The sequence below is a fragment of the Hemitrygon akajei genome, chromosome 9, assembly GCF_048418815.1.
Source record: "Hemitrygon akajei chromosome 9, sHemAka1.3, whole genome shotgun sequence".
NCBI lineage: Eukaryota > Metazoa > Chordata > Chondrichthyes > Myliobatiformes > Dasyatidae > Hemitrygon > Hemitrygon akajei.
Genome location: NC_133132.1, coordinates 58,427,059 through 58,441,364, shown reverse-complemented (window position 1 = coordinate 58,441,364; position 14,306 = coordinate 58,427,059). Strand labels below are relative to the sequence as shown.

At 41.8% G+C, this 14,306-nt stretch overlaps 1 long non-coding RNA gene across 2 annotated transcripts in view; it reads right to left on the bottom strand.

The window, feature by feature from the left end:
• The window catches only part of LOC140732767 (uncharacterized), a 95,005-nt gene that overhangs the window by 62,792 nt on the left and 17,907 nt on the right, over window positions 1-14,306 (bottom strand). The window contains exons 2-3 of one of the 2 annotated variants that reach the window (XR_012100129.1): window positions 10,282-10,393; window positions 9,052-9,209 (exon numbers count right to left, since the gene is read on the bottom strand). This is a non-coding gene — a long non-coding RNA (uncharacterized lncRNA). Of the gene's footprint in view, window positions 1-9,051; window positions 9,210-10,281; window positions 10,394-14,306 lie in introns of those variants that run through there. The other variant, XR_012100128.1, reaches the window with a different exon arrangement.

The window sequence follows — 14,306 nt, the reverse complement described above, 5'->3', positions numbered from 1 at the left end:
AATTTTCTATTTCTCTGGAAACTTTTCAGAATCCAGAGATTCTTGATAGATCACTACTAATGCCTTCACAATCAATTCTACTACCTCTTTCAGAACCCTGGGGTGTCATCCACCTGGTCCACGTGACTTATCTACCTTCAGTCCTTTCAGCTTCCCAAGCACCTTCTCCCTAATAATAGCAATTACACTCATTTCTACCCACAGACACTCTCAAATTTCCGGCATTCTGCCAGTATCTTCCACCGTGAGGACTGACACAAAATACTTACTACGTTGGTCCGCCTTTTCTGTGTCCCTCATTACTAACTCTCCAATGCCATTTTGCAGTGATCTGATATCCACTGTCACCTCTCTTTTACTCCTGCTATATCTGAAAAATATTTTCGTATCCCCTTTTATATTACTGGCTATCTTACCTTCTTATTTCATATTTTCTCTCCTTATGGCTATTTTAATTGCCTTCTGTTGGTTTTTAAATGCTTCCAACTCCTCTAATATTCCACTAATTTTTGCTCTATTATATACCTTCTCTTTTCCTTTTATATTGTCTTTCATTTCCCTTGTCAACTATGGTCATTTTCTCCTCCCTTTAGATTTTTCTTCTTCTTTCGGGAGTATCTTTCCTGCACCCTCCGCATTGCTTCCAGAAACTCCAGTCATTGGTCATTTGATGTCAACCCTGCTGGTGTCTTCTTCCAATCAAGTTTGGCCAGCTCCTTTTTCATGTGTCTATATTTCTCTTTACTCCACTGTAATACTGCTGCATCTGACTTTAGCTTCTCTCTCTCAAACTGTAGGGTGAATATGATCGTATTATGATCACTGCCTCCTAAGGGTTCCTCTACATTGAACTCGCAGGTTGCCTTTTCCCTAAGAAAAATAATGTGAGCTGCCTTAATGACTATCGCCCAGTAGCACTCACATCGACAGTGATGAAATGTTTTGAGAGGTCGGTCATGACTAGACTGAACTCCTGCCTCAGCAAGGACCTGGACCCATTGCAATTTGTCTGTTGCCACAATAGGTCAACAGCAAACACAATCTCAATGGCTCTTCACATGGCTTTAGGCCATCTGGACAACACAAACACCTACATCAGGATGCTGTTCATTGACTATAGCTCAGCATTTAATACATTCATTCTCACAATCCTGCTTAAGAAGTTACAGAACTTGGGCCTCTGTACCTCCCTCTGCAATTGGATCCTTTACTTCTTAACTGGAAGACCACGGTCTGGGCGGATTGGTGATAACATCACCTCCTCACTGATGATCAACACTGGCGTACCTCATGGGTGCTCTACTCTCTCTACACCCATGACTGTGTGGCAAGGCATAGCTCAAATACCATCTATAAATTTGTTGATGATACAACCATTGTTGGTAGAATCTCAGGTGGTGACGAGAGGGCATACAGGAGCAAGATATGTCAACTAGTGGAGTGGTGTCACAGCAAAAACCTGGCACTCAATGTCAGTAAGATGAAAGAGCTGATTGTGGACTTCAGGAAGGGTAAAATGAAGGAACACATGCCAATTGTCATAGAGGGATCAGAAGTGGAGAGAGTGAGCAGCTTCAAGTTCCTGGGTGTCAAGATCTCTGAGGATCTAACCTGGTCTCAACACATTGATGCACTTATAAAGAAGGCATGACAGTGACTGTACTTCATTAGAAGTTTGAAGAGATTTGGTATGTCAACAAATACACTCAAAAACTTCTATAAATGTACAGTGGAGAGCATTCTGACAGGCTGTATCGCTGCCTGGACTGTGGGGGGGGGGGGGGGGGGCGCTACTGCACAGGACCGGAAGAAGCTGTAGAGGATTGTAAACTTATTCGGCTCCATCTTGGGCATGAGCCTACAATGTGCACAGGACATTTTAAAGGAGCGGTGTCTCAGAAAGGCAACATCCATTATTATGGACCTCCAGCACCCAGGGCATGCCCTTTTCTCACTGTTACCATCAGGTAGGAGGTACAGAAGCCTGAAGACACACACTCAGCAATTCAGGAACAGCTTCTTCCCCTCTGCCATCTGATTCCTAAATAGACATTGAACCCGTGAACACTACCTCACTTTTTTAATATATATTATTTCTGTTTTTTGCACAATATTTAATCTATTCAATATATGTATACTGTAATTGATTTTTTTGCTGTCTTCTATATTATGTATTGCATTGAACTGCTGCTGCTAAGTTAACATATTTCATGACACACGCCTGTAATAATAAAACTGATTCTGATCTCTTTGCTTTTACTACTCCTTCCTAAATATTTATTGTATTTCCTCAGTCAGTTAAAGAATGTCAACCTTTCTTTGTTGACTTTCACCAGATGCAACATAAAACACATCCTATCGGGATGTACTACAACTTGGTATGGCAACAGCTCTGCCCGGGACTGCAACAGAACTGTGAGAGATGTGGACATAACTTAGCACCGTACATAAAACAGACTTTCATGGACTATCTATACTTTTGCTGCCTCAGTAAAGCAACCAACATAATCAAAGACCCCATCCTCTTTTCTCCACCCTCCCCACCAGGCAGAAGATACAAAAGCCCGAAAGCACATGCTATCAGGCTCAAAGACAGCTTCCCAATGTTTAAGACTTTTGTACGATAGGATGGACTCTTGATCTCACAGTCTATTTCAGCATGGCCTTGAACCTTATTGTCTGCCAGCACTGCACCTTCTCTGTAACTGATACACTTTATTCTGCATTCTGTTAATGTTTTCCCTTATACTATTTCAATGTACTGTACTGAGGTGATGAAGTTATTTGTATAGATGAAAGGCAAAACAAAGATTTACACTGTACTTTAGTATATGTAACAATAATAAACAAATTTACCAGTTTATCCTAATTTCCTCTTCTGCTTCCAATGATTTATACCTGTGATATCAAAGTCAAAATCAATTAACTACTTAAACGTCTGGATTCGGTCCTGAAAAATAATATCTCATCACAGTTTTCCAAATCCCACAGGCTCCTGCCCATTTCACAGTACTGCCCTGTCATTCCTGAACTGGCCTTACCATTATGTTCTTCTTTGCAAATGTTGAGAGGCAGGCTTTCAAGTGCCCCTCTTTAGCAGACAATGTGCTAATTAATCTCAGACAGAAAGTCATAGATTTGCAACAATATGGAAACAGGCCCTTCATTCCACCTCCTCCAAGCTGACAAGTGTTTTACTGAGCCAACTTTGTTCCTCTTAACCTTTCCTATCCTTGTGCTTGACCTAATATCTTTTAAACATTGTCATTGTACTCATCTCGACCACTTCTTCTGGCAGTTTGTTCCTGAAACCACCATCTACTGTGTGAAAAATGTTCCTCTCAATCACTTACAACGAAGCAGACATCTCTTTCAATGGCATTGATCTTACCCAACTATTCTGTCATGATGTGTGGTCTAAGCATGTTCTTGACTTAACATGGATGTTTCCTAGACTATTGGCATCAAATATATGGTGGCTGCAACATGATGCAGCGTGCTTTCATAGTGCACTTCCATTTAACTTTAAATATATTTGCTAATAAACTGCTTTAAGCTCATTTTAATGCTGACTTCTAATCTTTTCTCTAAATCCCTCTATCCCTTGTTGGGAAATGAGTAGACTCACTTGCCTTAATATTGGATGACTATGCTAAGAAGCCAATGAGAGTAAAGGTTAATAGATAAATTGTGGAAAGCTAACAGAGAAGTACTATACATTTATCAGTACAAGTGCAGAGCTAGAAAGCTCTGCTCAAGGTTGCTTCCGGTAGAATGTTGTATATAACATTTGCTGCTATGACTTTTCAGAGACAGAGATTAGTGTGTTATTATTTTGGTAGACTGGTACACTGATTAGTGTCTACATTTGCCCTGTTAATGGCCCCAGTGATCAGAACAGCATGAGAACATAGCAGAAGAACAAAAAGAACAGGAGCATGAATCGGACATTTGGCTGTTAGAACCTACTCCACCTCAGCATCATTACTCAGTATTATCCCAATATCTTTTAATATCCAGAAATCAACCAAGTTCTTCTCTGAATGAAGACAAAAGAGAGTGCAAATGCTGGAGCAAAACACAAAACATTGGAGGAATTCAGCATAGCAGGCAGTATCTATGGAGAGAAATAGACAATAGACATTTTGGGTCAAGACTTATCATCTGGACTTGAGTCCAGTCCCGACAGTCCAGATGAAGGGTTTCAGTCCGAAATCTCAAATGTCCACTACTCTCCATAGATACTGCCTAGCCTGCTGAATTCCTCCAGCATTTTGTGTGTTGCTTCTGTTCCGAATAAACTCAATGGCTAAGTATCCATAACCCTCAGGATAAAAATTTCTGAAGTTCACCATCCTGAGCGAAGATTTTTTTCCTTAACTCAACTCTAAACAATCCACTGCTTATTCTCAAATGTTGTCCCCCAGGTCCTAAACCCCCTCAGCTGAGGGAATCATATGCTCTGCAACTAGCCTAGCAAACCTTTGAATAACTTTGCAAGTTTTAATTAGATCTCCTATACTCAAGAGAATACAGTCCCAGACTACTTAATATCTGCTTATCCCTTGAACCAGTATCTTGAATTCTTAATGCATTCCTTCTATGGCAAGTGCACCTTTCATAGGTAAAGAGACCAAATCTGTACAAGACCATGTACAATTGGAACAGGGCACCTAGAATTAAACTGTATGATTTGATTTGCATACAGTCTCCTTACAAATGATGTCAGATCATTCTAACCTCACTGCCATCCTAAACACATGACCATTGGAAAGCAACATGGTCTTGGGAGTCATTGCTATCCACACTAAAGTTCTAAATCTCAGCAGAGAGGAAATTAGTCATTGTTTCACAACATCACCATCTGGAGCCACTGAGAGATTCATCCTGAGGACAGAATTCGGGCTGTATTGGAGCAGGATTATGGTGTTATGGAGCTTTTCAGCCTACACTAAGCTTATATGAATCCTATTTATTTTCCCCACATTCCCATCGATTCATCCCAGATTCTACCGCTCACCACACATTTACACTAATTATGCTACCAGCTCACATTTCTTGGTGGGAAAATCCAGGCAAAATCCATATTGTGACAAGGAGAACATGCAAGCTCCACATAGATGGCACTGGAGGTCAGGGTTGAAACTTGGTCTCTGGACTTGTGGGACAGCAGCTCTGTTAGTTGTGGGTATTGTATTGTGTTGCTCCAGTCTCCTGTGCTGCAGAAATCAGTTTATTGTGTACACAGCAGGAGGGTCAATTAGAGTTAAAGTAAATGCCACTTTTAAACTGGTTATAATAAACAATTAACAACAGCTTGCCTAAAGGTAACATACTGCTGATTTTAGAAATCTAAAATAAAAACAGAGAATGTTGGAAATAGTCAACAGGTCAGGCAACATCTATGGAGAGAGAAATGGCCTTGATGCTTTAGGTCAATAAGCTTTCATCAGATTTGGGAAGATTTACAAACAGAACTAATTTTAAGATGAAAATTGGGGGGAAAGATGTGGTGTCGAAGAGGAAGGATAGTGAGAAACAAGAGGGATCTAAGTGGATACTGGAGATATTGACTGGAACTTCAAATTGCAGGGGTTTCAAATAAGAAATTGTTCCAAGGATTTTCCACAAATAATACCAGCGGAAAGGAGGAAAGGAGGTCATTGTCTTTCAGTCCAGATGAAGGGTCTTGAATGTCCCTTTCCCTCCAAAGATGCTGCCTGGCCTGCTGAGTTCCTCCAACAGTGTGTAAATCACTCCACATTCCAGTCCCCTAGGTCCTGACTTTAATCTTCACCAGACAGGGCTGAATATGAGTGAGGAGGGTGGAGGCAAGGATTGTACAGATCATGAAAGGATGCCCAAGGTTGCAGAGATAGGCCATGGAGGGATTTGATCAAGATGATGAGAATTTTACAATCAGTTGTTGACAATCCAGGACTCAACAAACTGGTGCAAGGCTGGACTTCATCTGTAGATTTTAAAGACTGCAAGATTCCTGGATCTGTCCATAGTATTTTAGCTGTTCCAAATTCTTGACTTCTACTTGAAAACTAGCCCAGACTTTACAGGTCCCTGGGTAATCACTCATATCTCATTCCATCACTCTGCCAGTAATCTGTAATAAATGTGTCAAAACTTGAATGAGCAAATGCATCGCACACCCAGGAACAGATAAAGCATTAGGGATGGGCGGCACCGAGCTTTTCCAAGAAGCCCTTCCCTTCACTTACCGACATGCCAACGGCAAATTGTTGTTCCGCTCCAGGCTTTGTGGTACATCAGGTGGCAAAAGTATTGTTTCTTTTAGCGTTTTCTCTGTTTTGTTATGAAGCCAAGTTGCTAGTTTGATGCTCAGGCTGGCACGGATGAAAAGTGTGCAAGGAGCTGTCTGGATTCGAACCCGGGACCACTCTCTTCTAAGTCTGGTGCTGTCGCCACTATACCACTGGTCAGCAAGGGTAAATTATAGGGCCGAGTTCACCTACCAACCCACACATCTTTGGGATGTTGGAGGGAACTGGGGCACCTGGAGGAAACTTGAATGAATGGAAAGAGCACAGGAAATTCAGCAATGAGCTGATAGCCATGACATCAAAGTCAAAAGCAAGTTTATTGTCGTATATACGTGTTTGCATAGATGCAATGAAAATCTTACTTGCAGCAGCATCACAGGCATGCAGCATCATACAAACATCATTCACGTGAAAAACGTAAACTGAACACAAATTATACACAAGCTTTACGAGAAAGAGCACAATCAGAAGGGGAATAAAGTCTAATTTAATGCGAAGTGGACTAAGTGGTCTTAGTGTAGCTGAACTGTAGTGATTAGGGCTTTTCTGGTTGGTTCAAGAAGCAAATAGTTGAAGGGATGTAGCTGCAAGAAGATGGAATGACCTGGTAGGTGGGAATCATTGATGACTGGTGTTGGCTTCTTGAGGCAGCACCACTGGTGGGGTGGGATATGCCCATGATGTATTGGACTGAGTCCATGACCTTCACCAGCTTCTTACATGCCAGCACATCCAAATTACTGTACCACGTCTACGATGCAACCAGTTAAGATGCTTTCAACAGTACATCTGCAAAACTGAGTCAGAATGTTGGGAGATTAGCTGAACCTTCATAACCTCCTAAGAAAGAAAAGGCACTGATGCACATTTCTTGTGACTGCATGGATTATTTAAAAGCTCCATCAAGACTATCTATGGTCTAATCAGTTATGGACACATCTTTACCACTCTCCTTCATTGGATAGGAAGGTTCTTAAATTGAGGCGCCAAAAACTAATATCACTTGAGAGTTCTGAATAGCATGGTATGGCGTATCGAGAGCAGTGCAATAGTACAACTTGTAGAGCTGCCAGCTTACAGCTGCAGAAATCCAGGTTCAGTCCTGACCTCCGCTGCTGTGTCTGTGACCACATAGGTTTCTTCTGGGTTCTCTGGTTTCCTGCCACATCCCCAAGGTGTGCAGGCTGTCAAATTAGCATCCTTTGCAAATTGACCTGAGCATGTAGGTGAATGGCAGAATCTAGTCAGAGTTGATAGGAATGTGGGAGAATAAAATTTGAGGATTGGTTAGCATTCTAGGTACCTAGTTCCCTGAAAGTGACATGCACAGGTGCACAAGGTGATGAAGAAAGCATGTAGCGTGCTTACCTTCGTAAGTCAGGACGTAGAATTAAGAGTTAGGATGTTATATTGCAACTTTATAAAACACTGTTCAGGGTACACTTGGAGTGTAGTGTGCAATTCTGATCACCAAACTCTTGAAGGGATGTGACTCCACTGTAGAGACTGCAGGAGAGATTCAAAAGGAAGTTTTGTGGATTGAATAATGTTAATTACGCCAAGTGATTTGATAGGCTAGATTTATTTCCAGGAGTGAAGGGGGGGGGTGGGGGAGGTGGGGTAACTTGATAGAAATATTCCTGATTAAGGGAGGTGTAGGTAGGGAAGAGAGTTAAAATCTTTTTCTAATGATAGGGGAATCTAAAATAAAAGTGCATAGGTTAAGGTGAGTGGAGGGAATTTTAAAGGGGATCAAAGAGGCAGGTTCTTATGCACTAGCTGGTTTAAATCTAGAGGACATTGCCGGAGGAAGTAGTGGAATAAGATAAAATTGCTAGGTTGAGACATTTAAGCAAGGCATGTAAGGGGATAAAGCATAGAAAGGTACTTTGGTAATGTGAGCAAGTGAGATGAGTATAAATGGGTAAAAAAGGTCCACTTCTGCACTGCACAATTCTCTGAATCGATAATTACGCGTCTGGTGTAAAAAGGCAGTTTTAGTCAGTGTGGGCTCAGTTGCTGAGCTTTGCGCTGTTATGGCCCACAGCCGGCATTTACTGTAACTGAGACAAGCAGTTGCTTGAAATGTATTGATTAATTATTGTCACACATACAGAGGTAGAGTGAAAAGCTTGGTTTTGTAAGACATCCATACAGATCAATTAAAAACAAGACATTTGAGGTAGTGCAAGGGGAAATCATTAACATAGTGCAGAATACAGTGTTAAAGCTACAGAGAAAATACACGTAGACAATAAGGTGCAAGGGTGATGACAACATCGATTGTGAAGTACCTTGTCTAAAATAACATGATGAAACAAATTCAGAAAAAAGAAGTAAACATTCATACACCCCCATCCCAAAGTTCCATAAATGCCTGAAACTACTATGAACCCTCTGGTTCTTGCTGAAGATAGGAAGCTGCACCATTAAAGTATTGTGACTGTTTTTCCTCAACCATTCACCTTCCTTCACACATGCCATTCAGCGACTAAGCTAAAAACGCACAGGAATTGCATATGCATGAAAGACAAGGGATTAACTGTTGCTGAAACAGAAAGGAAGAATGAATCATAAAACCCTGTTTTTAATATTGAGTGGGGGAGGAATTAGGTCAGACGATATAAGGGTAAACAACAACCTAGTTTCCGATTACTCCTGAGGAACCAGAAGATAATTCTATGCCTCTGCTGCCCTGATGAGGGCTCAGCTGGAATCTTGCAGCAACCAACCTTCCTCACATACCTGTGTTCAGGAGGTTAGCGGCTAGCTACCTGCTAGAGTGAAGCAGCTGACCAATGAAGGTTGATGAGGGCCAATCATTGTCTTCAGAGACATTCAACATCAGGAAAAGTCATTCATTGTTGAAACATGAACAGCTGCTGTGCTTCCTATATTACAACAGTGACCACACTGGAACAGAGGAAAGAATTTTATGCAATCTCAGACTGTGGAACATGTCTTTCATTCATTCAGTTTTACTGCTTCGATTTTCTTTCAGCTTTGTGTTTCTCTTCTTTTTCTGATTTTTTTTACTTTGTTCTGTCTTTTTATACTTCACTTTCACTCCCTTTTAACAGCTTACTTTCTCTTTCCATCTTTTTCCTCCGTAGTTTTCTATCCTCTCTCTCATGTTTTTCCCATCTCCATCATTCTTTTATTTATCTTCTTCTATCTCCACTTTGTCTTTTTTCTATTTATCTCTCTCCTCCTTTTCATGATTGTCTTTTTTACCCACTCTCTTCTTTCTGTTCCAACCCTTTTCATACTGTCCCACTTGATCTCAAAGCCCTTTGATGGAATTCTCAGTTGAACACGACTAAGGTTTGTGGCAGAGTTTCACATTTCAAAATGTGGAATGTGCAAAATATGATCCAAATTCCTCTTTAATGCGTTTGATGATTGCTGTACCATATTTACTTTTGATCCCTGTTGAAGTTTTCCATCAAACCACCTGTATCGGCAATATCTTAGTAAGACAATATCACCACTCAGTTTCCAGTCTAACATGTAACTAAATAAACCGAGAACTTAATCTGATACCAGTAGTTAATACCCAGAACGGGGCAGATAGCAGCAGCAAGATGTCTATATTGACAGGATAAAACCGAAGGCAATCACACGTAGCATAACAAGTGTAGAGCTTGTAAAGTCTGTTCAATGAGGCATGGAAGAAATAATTTGTGAATCAGTAATAGCTTCATATTTAGTTCTCTCTCAGTCCACATCATTTTATGCATAGCTTAGTTGCCTCTTTTATTGAAGATTTTGCAAAGTTTGCAGCAACATAAGAGGGGGAATAGGACTAAAGGCATTTATTTGCTAGGAGTTACGTTGGATGTGGTGAGCCGAATGGTTGCAGTAAAATTCTTTGTTGCAGTAAATTTTGGAATTGAATAATCCCTTCCTGAAGAGATTTAATTCAGTTTGTTCACTGGCAGATGGCACTGTGGTCCAAGAGAGACAATGCCCTGTAATAACTAACCTGAACACTTCATGGATTTTCCTATGCTTCATCATGATGCCACCATTTCCATGTCTTCATCCAGGGCACCCGTATAACCTTCTGTCATCTGATGAAAAGAACGCTTGAAGACCTGGAATTATTAAGTAAAAGCACATGAATGAGTGGAAGACCATGGAAGGGTGACTTACCTGGACTAAGCATCCTTCACATGCTCCTGATTGATAACCAAAGATCAGTTATCTAGATTAAAACATATCTACAATCAGATCTTTCTGCATGAACGAGAGAAGTATCATTCTACCAGCTAGGATTTACTTTTTAAAAATAAACAGAAGACAGTGTAAAGTGTCCACCAAATACAGAGATGCCCACTTGTTCCAGAGTTGACCCAACCTTCCACTCTGTTCATGAGAGGCTGAGCCCTTCTGCTTTCCCTCCCATTAAGGCAATAGTGTCCAAGGTTATTCATTCATACAACACTTAGGGAGAGTTGAGTGTTGTAGAACGGAGGGATCCTAGAATTCAGGAACATTGTTTATTGAAAGTGGCATCACAGATAGAAAGTGAGGTGAAGAAGGTGTCTGGCACGTTGGCTTTCATTCGTCAACATGTTCAGTATACTGTAGAAGTTGCACATAAGTTTGCAATTGTACCAGATGTTGGTGAGGCTGCACTTGGTTTATTGTGTATACTTTTGGTTTCTCTATTATTAGGAAGACTTCTTAGAGAAAGGACATAAAGAAGATTTCATAAAGAGGGAGTGGTTGCACAGAATTTTATTCTTGATGTGAAGGAAACTGAGGGATAACCTTATAGAGATATATAAAATCATGAGGGCATAAACAAGGTGAATGCATGGCCTTTTTTAATCAAAAACTAGAGGGTGTGGGTTTGGGGTGAGAGGAGAAAGATTTAAAAGGGACCTGATGGGCAACTTCTTCACACATTCCATTCATTCTTCATGTATGGAATGAGCTTGCGGAGAAGGAGGTAGATTTGAAAAATGGGTACATGGGTAAGAACTATTTAGCGAATATGGGCCAAAGGTAGGCAAATGGAAACGGCTGAGATGGGAATCTTGGTTGGCATGGACTAGATGGGTTGAAGGGCTGGTTTCCATTCCATATCACCCTGTGAATCTATGATCTAACACAGTGGTGTTTACTTGACATGACTATGCTCTGAGTAGTCCAAATCCATTGCATTCATTGTCTTTATCATTAGGGATCTTCCTAACTCTATCCAGGTCTTACTGTAGCTTACCACCCATCATATTTTTCAATGAAAGTTGGCTATGACATACTGTATAGCTATCCAGAAGCCCACTCTGAATAATAGCATAGGCACAAAGGAAAAGAACATATTTCCTTCTAATCTCTAGCCTTATCCCTGCCATGTTTCTTTTTTTTATTAATTTTTTATGTTTTTACAATGCAACAAAACAAAAAAACAATAAAGAAAGGTTTATGCTGTGCAAAACAAACATATCAAATGTATGGTTCATAACAATTAAGAAAAACACCCGGAGTAGAATGGTATAAAGTTAGTTACCACCCCACCCTCCCACCACCCAACTCCAAGCCAACCTTATGATATATAAAAAAGTTAATCAGAACTATATCACCACAGATGTATTGATAAAAAGGTATATTGCCTACTACATAATCTATAATATGTTAACAAATTTTTAAAAAACCATAAATCTTAACTGTAAGAAGTTGGAAGTAAGGAATTGCCATGTTTCTTTTAGTGTATTTATATCTCAATAACATGTTAATCAGCAAGGGATATTAATATCAGAATGGAACAAAGTCACACAAATGTATTCTTCTCTTCAATCACTCTCATATTCTGAGCTCCTTAGGGATTCTGAGCTATTTACATGAGGACATCGGCCTAGAAGTGCCTTGTGCATCTCAGCTCGTTTACACGAGGACATCGGCCTAGAAGTGCCTTGTGCATCTCAGCTCGTTTACATGAGGACATCGGCCTAGAAGTGCCTTGTGCATCTCAGCTCGTTTACATGAGGACATCGGCCTAGAAGTGCCTTGTGCATCTCAGCTCGTTTACATGAGGACATCGGCCTAGAAGAGCCTTGTGCATCTCAGCTCGTTTACATGAGGACATCGGCCTAGAAGTGCCTTGTGCATCTCAGCTCGTTTACATGAGGACATCGGCCTAGAAGTGCCTTGTGCATCTCAGCTCGTTTACATGAGGACATCGGCCTAGAAGTGCCTTGTGCATCTCAGCTCGTTTACATGATCACATCGGCCTAGAAGTGCCTTGTGCATCTCAGCTCGTTTACATGATCACATCGGCCTAGAAGTGCCTTGTGCATCTCAGCTCGTTTACATGAGGACATCGGCCTAGAAGTGCCTTGTGCATCTCAGCTCGTTTACATGAGGACATCGGCCTAGAAGTGCCTTGTGCATCTCAGCTCGTTTACATGAGGACATCGGCCTAGAAGTGCCTTGTGCATCTCAGCTCGTTTACATGAGGACATTGGCCTAGAAGTGCCTTGTGCATCTCAGCTCGTTTACATGATCACATCGGCCTAGAAGTGCCTTGTGCATCTCAGCTCGTTTACATGATCACATCGGCCTAGAAGTGCCTTGTGCATCTCAGCTCGTTTACATGAGGACATCGGCCTAGAAGTGCCTTGTGCATCTCAGCTCGTTTACATGAGGACATCGGCCTAGAAGAGCCTTGTGCATCTCAGCTCGTTTACATGATCACATCGGCCTAGAAGTGCCTTGTGCATCTCAGCTCGTTTACACGAGGACATCGGCCTAGAAGTGCCTTGTGCATCTCAGCTCGTTTACATGAGGACATCGGCCTAGAAGAGCCTTGTGCATCTCAGCTCGTTTACATGATCACATCGGCCTAGAAGTGCCTTGTGCATCTCAGCTCGTTTACACGAGGACATCGGCCTAGAAGTGCCTTGTGCATCTCAGCTCGTTTACACGAGGACATCGGCCTAGAAGTGCCTTGTGCATCTCAGCTCGTTTACACGAGGACATCGGCCTAGAAGTGCCTTGTGCATCTCAGCTCGTTTACATGAGGACATCGGCCTAGAATTGCCTTGTGCATCTCAGCTCGTTTACATGAGGACATCGGCCTAGAAGAGCCTTGTGCATCTCAGCTCGTTTACATGATCACATCGGCCTAGAAGTGCCTTGTGCATCTCAGCTCGTTTACACGAGGACATCGGCCTAGAAGTGCCTTGTGCATCTCAGCTCGTTTACATGAGGACATCGGCCTAGAAGTGCCTTGTGCATCTCAGCTCGTTTACACGAGGACATCGGCCTAGAAGTGCCTTGTGCATCTCAGCTCGTTTACACGAGGACATCGGCCTAGAAGTGCCTTGTGCGTCTCAGCTCGTTTACACGAGGACATCGGCCTAGAAGTGCCTTGTGCATCTCAGCTCGTTTACATGCGGACATCGGCCTAGAAGTGCCTTGTGCATCTCAGGTCAATGGATGCTTATTCCAGGTACCACAGCTGCATAATATCTTTCAACTTAAGTCCCAAGGTATTATTTGCAATGGAGCAGGCCATGAATGTGTGCCAGTCTTTCTTCCCCACTAACACTAAGATACTGGTTTGGGTGGGTGGGTATATATTGGAGGGGTGGACAGGGACCATAATTCATGCTGCTGATTGAGGGGAGATTCAAGATCTCAAGAAGGATCTCTGTTAGTCTTTTTATTATTGCTGTCATTACCAGAGGTTGTGGTACAGGGATAGTACCGTTCCCAGCACCAGACTTCACAGGCTGAGACCTGAACTTGCACCTTTTCCTAACTCGGTGGAGAGCACAGTGACCCTGTAACAGATCGTAAACATAAAGAGATTTTGCAGATGCTGCAAATCTTGAGTAACACTCACAAAATGCTGGAGGAACTCAGCAAGTCAGGCAGCATCTATGAAAGGGAATAAATAGTTGATGTTTTGGGCTGAGACTTTACATTAGGACTGGAAAAGAAGGGGGCAGAAATCAGAATAAGAAGATGGCGGGGGAAAGGAAGGTGCACAATTAGGCA